Source organism: Herpailurus yagouaroundi, unplaced genomic scaffold, assembly GCF_014898765.1.
Source record: "Herpailurus yagouaroundi ecotype Mexico unplaced genomic scaffold, PumYag 163, whole genome shotgun sequence".
NCBI classification, from domain to species: Eukaryota; Metazoa; Chordata; class Mammalia; order Carnivora; family Felidae; genus Herpailurus; species Herpailurus yagouaroundi.
This window is the reverse complement of record NW_024412404.1, coordinates 12106587-12112987: the sequence shown is the minus strand read 5'-3', so window position 1 is coordinate 12112987 and position 6401 is coordinate 12106587.

Here is a 6401-nt window from a genome sequence, read left to right as displayed (position 1 = left end):
GTCACTTAGCATAATGGATTTGGGATTCAGCCATTACATTGAATGAGCCCACAGACCATTTTTTTACATTGCTGAGTAGTATTCCAATGTATGAATGCATATGTGTTTATTCACTCATCTGTTGATAGACATTTGGATTATTTCCAGATATAGCTGCTATGCACACTTGCACATAGGTTTTTGCACGGACCTATTTTCATTTCTCTTGGAGTGAGATTGCCGATCTATAAGGCAAGTGTATGTGTAACTTCATAAAAAGTTGCCAAATTGCTTTCCAAAGTGGCCGAATTATTTTGGATTTCCACCGGCAATGTGTGAGAGCTCCAGCGGGCCCACATCCTCATCAACAGGTAGCTGACGTCTAAACGTGTTGGTATAGGATCCAGGCTCGGAACAGTTTCCTGCACCAAACCTGAGGGGCAGAGGGTTTTTTTTTCTCCTGCTGGAAATAAAGCCACGGTGGGTCTTTACCTGGGCTCTGGAAGTGAGAGTGTGTGGGTCCTCTCCGAGTGACTGAGGCTTTTGCTCCTTTGCGACCAGGGTCTGGAGGAGGGCGGGGTTTGGCACTTTCCCCACAGCAGCAGCCAATCCCCTCCGGTCCCTGCCCCGCTGAGGGGTCTCCCTCCCATCTTTCACCTCTGCACCTGCTGGAGTTCGGAAGGCAAACTGTCCCCGAGTCTGTGGCCCCAGCTCTTCTGGGCTGCTATTCCAGCATGCGCCCTGGCTCCCAACTACTTGTTAAGGTTTTAGCTGATTTCTTCTTGCCCACTGTTAGGGAAGCTGTGTGTGTCCCCCCTCCCTCCCCGAGTGCCAGAGCCAGTCTGCATTCCTCCCTTGGACTTCAGGCTCCTCGCCCTGAGAGCTCAGCTTCATGGCCAACAGAAGAAAAGTGATGATTTTGTAGTATATCCAGCCTTCCCCATGTTAGTGTGGGAGCAGCACTCTTTGTAGCTTTCTACCTCCTGAGTGCGAGGGCACCTTCCTTACTGTCTTTGCAGCCTTCCTTCTGCCTTCTCCCCACCCACCATTCCCAGGCAGCTTGTTTTGAGCACTCCACTTCCAGGTACTAAGTTTTGTTCGGGAATCTATGTGTCCTGTTCCCTGTATTGCTGGATGGCAAACCACCCCCAAATCTGGTGGCTTAAAATGAAAACGTACTACTAGTTTTCATAATTCCATGGGTTGACTGGTCTCTGCTGGGCAGTGTTCTTACTTGGGGTCTCACCTGGGACTGCAGGCAGATGTCTGCTGGGGCTGAAGTCATCTGAAGGTCTGGACGGCCACAGAGCCCCAGTCCCACACTGGCAGATGATGAGCAGAAGCCACGAGGCATGAACACGGACAGTCAAGGTCCATTGGATGTGGTCTTTGGAGACTAGCTAACATCCTACCTAACACTGCATATAAAAGGGGACCCTTTACATTTAGGTCTTACATTTATCTAACCATAGAATTAACAAAAGAAAAGGAAGAATATTGTCATGGCAGGGAAATTATCAGATAAATCTTCAAAGGCACAAAGTTATAAGGCAGAGAAAAAAAAAAGAGATAAGCCTAGTACACCAAAACACAAAATTTCTCCCAATAAAGGACACCACGGAAGAAGTTAGTATGCCGATGGCGAAACGGGAGGACATATTTGCAATATCGAAAGTGGACAAAGCGATTAGTGTCTAGATATAAACTCTTGCATATCAACTAAAAAAAAAAAAAAAAAGAAAGAAAACACTAAAACCCCTTTAAAATGGGAAGACTATTAAAAGGTAAGTTAGGGGGGGGGCGGGGGGCTTGGCTGGCTCAGTCTGTGGAGCATGCGACTCTTGATCTCCGGGTTGTGAGTTCGAGATCCACGTTGGTGCAGAGATTACTTAAAGATAAAAAAAAAAATCTTTAAAATAAAAAAAAAAAAAAAAGGTAATTGACAAGCCATAAGCCCCAAGTGCTAACAAACATATGAAGAGGGGCTCAGAATCCTTAGTAATCAGAAAAACACAAAGTAAAGCAGTGAGCTACCAGCTTATACTGATTCACTTGGCAGAAATTAAAAAGCTGGAGAGTGTCCAGTGTAGACTTAGGTGTGATAGGAACCCTCACACGATGCGTGTGACATAAGGACCAGCATGGCCATTGTCCAGAGCATCGGAAGCTATTTTGCGATACGTACCCATGAGGGAATTGCTGGATTTATAGGCTACATATTTATATATTTGTATTTATATATGTATATATATTTACATATTTATATATTGACATTGATATTTAAGTTGCCTGACTAACTCCCCAGAAGCCGGGGAGCCATAGGGTTGGAAGAGGTGCCGACTGCGACATCATTCTTTGTTGCTTTGCTATGTGTGTGTTGCACACTGACATTCCGGGGGGGGGGGGGGGGGTTGGTAGTGGTGGTGGTGGGAGCAGGGAGCCGGAAGCTACCTGCGTGTCCCTCCCTGGAGGAAGGATAACTTGGGACACTCAGCAGCAGTTAGAAGCTACAGACCAAGTACACAGATAGCAGACATGGGAGGAAGAAACCGAATGAGATACGGCACAGCGATCCACTTACAAAAATTAAAAATACCTACAGTTGGGGGGCGCCTGGGTGGCTCAGTCGGTTGAGCGCCCGACTGCGGCTCAGGTCACGATCTCACTGTTTGTGGGTTCAAGCCCCGCGTCGGGCTCTGTGCTGACAGCTCAGAGCCTGGAGCCGGCTGCGGATTCTGTGTCTCCCTCTCTCTCTGTTCCTCTCCCACGTATACTCACTCAGTGTCTCTGTCTCTCAAAAACAAATAAATGTTAAAAAAATATTTTTTTTAAAAGATGGACAAACAGATCAATGGAACAGGATAGAGTCCACATGTATAGGTCAGTTATAAGTAAACCACACATATACCTTCAACTGAGTTTTTACAAAGGTATAAAAGCAATTCCGTGGGGAAAGGAAGAATTGAATATTCATATGCAAAAAGTGAATTCGGATTTATAACTCAAAGCACAGGAAAAATCAACTCGAAATGGATCATAGACCTAAATGCAAAACCAAAAACTATAAAACATGGGAGAAAACATCACAAAAAGGAAACAAAACAGAAAAATCTTTGTGACATTGGGTTAGGTAAAGATTTCTTAGTTGCAGCACCAAAATAACTAATCCATAAAAGAAACATTTGATAAATTGGAATTCATCAAAATTAAGAGCATTTTCTCTTTGAAAGACAGTGTGGAGCGCAAATTAAAAACTGGCATATCTGCAAAACAATCAATATGATTCATCACATCAACAGAGAGGACAAGAACCACACGATCCTTTCAGTAGATGCAGAGAAAGCATTTGACAAAATATAGCATCCCTTCTTGATAAAAACCCTCAAGAAAGTAGGGATAGAAAGATCATACCTCAAGATCATAAAAGTCATATATGAAAGACCCAATGTTAATGTCATCCTCAAAGGGGAAAAACCTGAGAGCTTTCCCCCTAAGGTCAGGAACACGACAGGGATGTCCACTCTCGTCACTGTTATTCAACATAGTATTGGAAGTCCTAGCCTCAGCAATCAGACAACACAAAGGAATAAAAGGCATCCAAATCGACCAGAAGGAAGTCAGACTTTCACTCTTCACAGATGACATGATACTCTATATGGAAAACCCAAAAAATTCCACCAAAAAACTCCTAGAACTGATCCATGATTTCAGCAAAGTCGCAGGATATAGACTCAATGCACAGAAATTGGTTGCATTCCTATACACCAATAATGAAGCGACAGAGAAATCAAGGAATCTATCCCATTTACAACTGCACCAAAACCTATCAAATACCTAGGAATAAATCTAACCAACGAGGTGAAAAAGTCTATACACTGAAAACTATAGAAAGCTTATGAAAGAATGGAAAAACATTCCATGCTCCTGGATAGGAAGAAGAAATATTGTTAAAATATCAATACTACCCAAAGCAATCTACATATTCAATGCAATACCTATCAAAATAACACCAGCATTCTTCACATAACTAGAACAATCCTAAAATTTGTATGGGAACAGAAAACATCCTGAATAGCCAAAGCAACCTTGAAAAAGAAAACCAAAGCTGGAAGCATCACAATCTCAGACTTCAAGCTGTATTACAAAGCTGTATTCATCAAGACAGTACGGTACTGGCACAAAAACAGCCGCTCAGATCAATGGAACAGAATAGAGAACCCAGAAATGGACTCACAAATGTATGGCCAACTAGTCTTTGACAAAGCAGGAAAGAATATCCAGTGGAATAAAGACAGTCTCTTCAGCAAACGGTGCTGGGAAAACTGGACAGCGGCATGCAGAAGAATGAGCCTGGACCACTTTCTTACACCATACACAAAAATAAACTCAAAATGGATGAAAGACCTCAATGTAAGACAGGAAGCCATCAAAATCCTTGAGGAGAAAGCAGGCAAAAACCTCTTTGACCTTGGCTGCAGCAACTTCTTACTCAACACATCTCTGGAGGCAAGGGAAACAAAAGCAAAAATGAACTATTGGGACCTCATCAAGATAAAAAGCTTCTGCACAGCGAAGGAAACAATCAACAAAACTAAAAGGCAACCTACAGAATGGGAGAAGATATTTGCAAATGACATACCAGATAAAGTGTTAGTATCCAAAATCTATAAAGAACTTATCAAACTCAACACCCAAAAAACAAGTAATACAGTGAAGAAATGGGCAAAAGACATGAATAGACACTTCTCCAAAGAAGACATCCAGATGGCCAACTGACACATGAAAAGATGCTCAACGTCACTCATCATCATGGAAACACAAATCAAAACTACAATGAGATACAACCTCACACCTGTCAGAATGGCTAACATGAACAACTCAGGCAACAACAGATGTTGGCAAGGATGCAGAGAAAGAGGATCTCTTCTGCACTGCTGATGGGAATGCAAACTGGTGCAGCCACTCTGGGAAACAGTACGGAGGTTCCTCAAAAAATTAAAAATAGAACTACCCTACGACCTGGCAATTGCCCTACTAGCTATTTACCCAAGAGATACAGGCATGCTGTTTCGAAGGGGCACATGCACCCCAATGTTTATAGCAGCACTATCCACAATAGCCAAAGTATGGAAAGAGCCCAAACCAAATGTCCATTGACAGATGAATGGATAAAGAACATGTGGTGTATATATATATATATATATACACACAATGGAGTATTACTTGGCAATTAAAAAGAATGAAATCTTGCCATTGACAATTACGTGGATGGAACTGTAGGGTATTATGCTAAGTAAAATTAGAGAAAGACAAATATCATATGACTTCACTCATAGGAGGACTTTAAAATACAAAACAGATGCACATAGAGGGAAGGGAAGCAAAAACATAAAAAACTCTTAAATAAGACAAAACATAAGAAACTCTTAAATATGGAGAACAAACAGAGGGTTACTGGAGGGGTTGTGGGAGGGGGGATGGGCTAAATGGGTGAGGGGCATTAAGGAATCTACTTCCTGAAATCATTGGTGCACTATATGCTAACATGGATGTAAATTTAAAAATAAACAATTTTTTAAAAAAATATGGTTAGTATATTAGACTGAGCATTTAAAATAATTGAATATGCACTATATTCCCTTAGAAAAAAATTAAAAAGAAAGCACAAAAGTAGGTAGATTAAAATAGTTGTCGTTAGTTCTGGGAATTGGCATATGAACATATACTTGTATTAGTACAAGTTTAGTACATGTTTACGTAACATGTTTGTATTATATATATAATAAAAACATATATAACATTTTTAAAAAATGGCAAGCCAGATCTCTGATAAAGTGTTCATATCCAGAATAAAGAACCCTCAAAACCCAGTAAGAAAACAAACAGCTCAAAAATAAACAAACAAATAAACAAAAAGGGCAAGAAATTTGAACAGGCAATTCACCAGATTTACCAATGGCAAATAAACACATGAAAAGGTGTTCAATATCTTTACAGTTCCTTTACAGAAACTCAAAGGAAAACCACAATGAGATACCATTACACACCAATTAGAATGACTAAAATTTAAAACATTGACTACTGGGGCTCCTGCGTGGCTCAGTCAGTTAAGTGCCTGACTCTTGATCTCGACTCGGGTCAGCAGTCCTGAGGTCGAGCCTCGGGATAGGCTCCACGCTGAGCTTGGGGCCTGCCTGGGATTCTCTCTCTCTCTCTTTCTCTGCCCCTCCCCCGCTCATGAGTGTGCAAATGCTCTCTCTCCCTCTGTCTCTCTGTAAAAATGAATAAATAAACTTAAAAAAAAATTGACCATAATAAGCATTGGTGCATCTGCGAGGGTTTGTGAGCAAAGAGCTAAGAAAGAATTCTTGAGACATCTTTGGTGCAAAAAGGTGATTTTATTACAGCACAGGGACAGGACC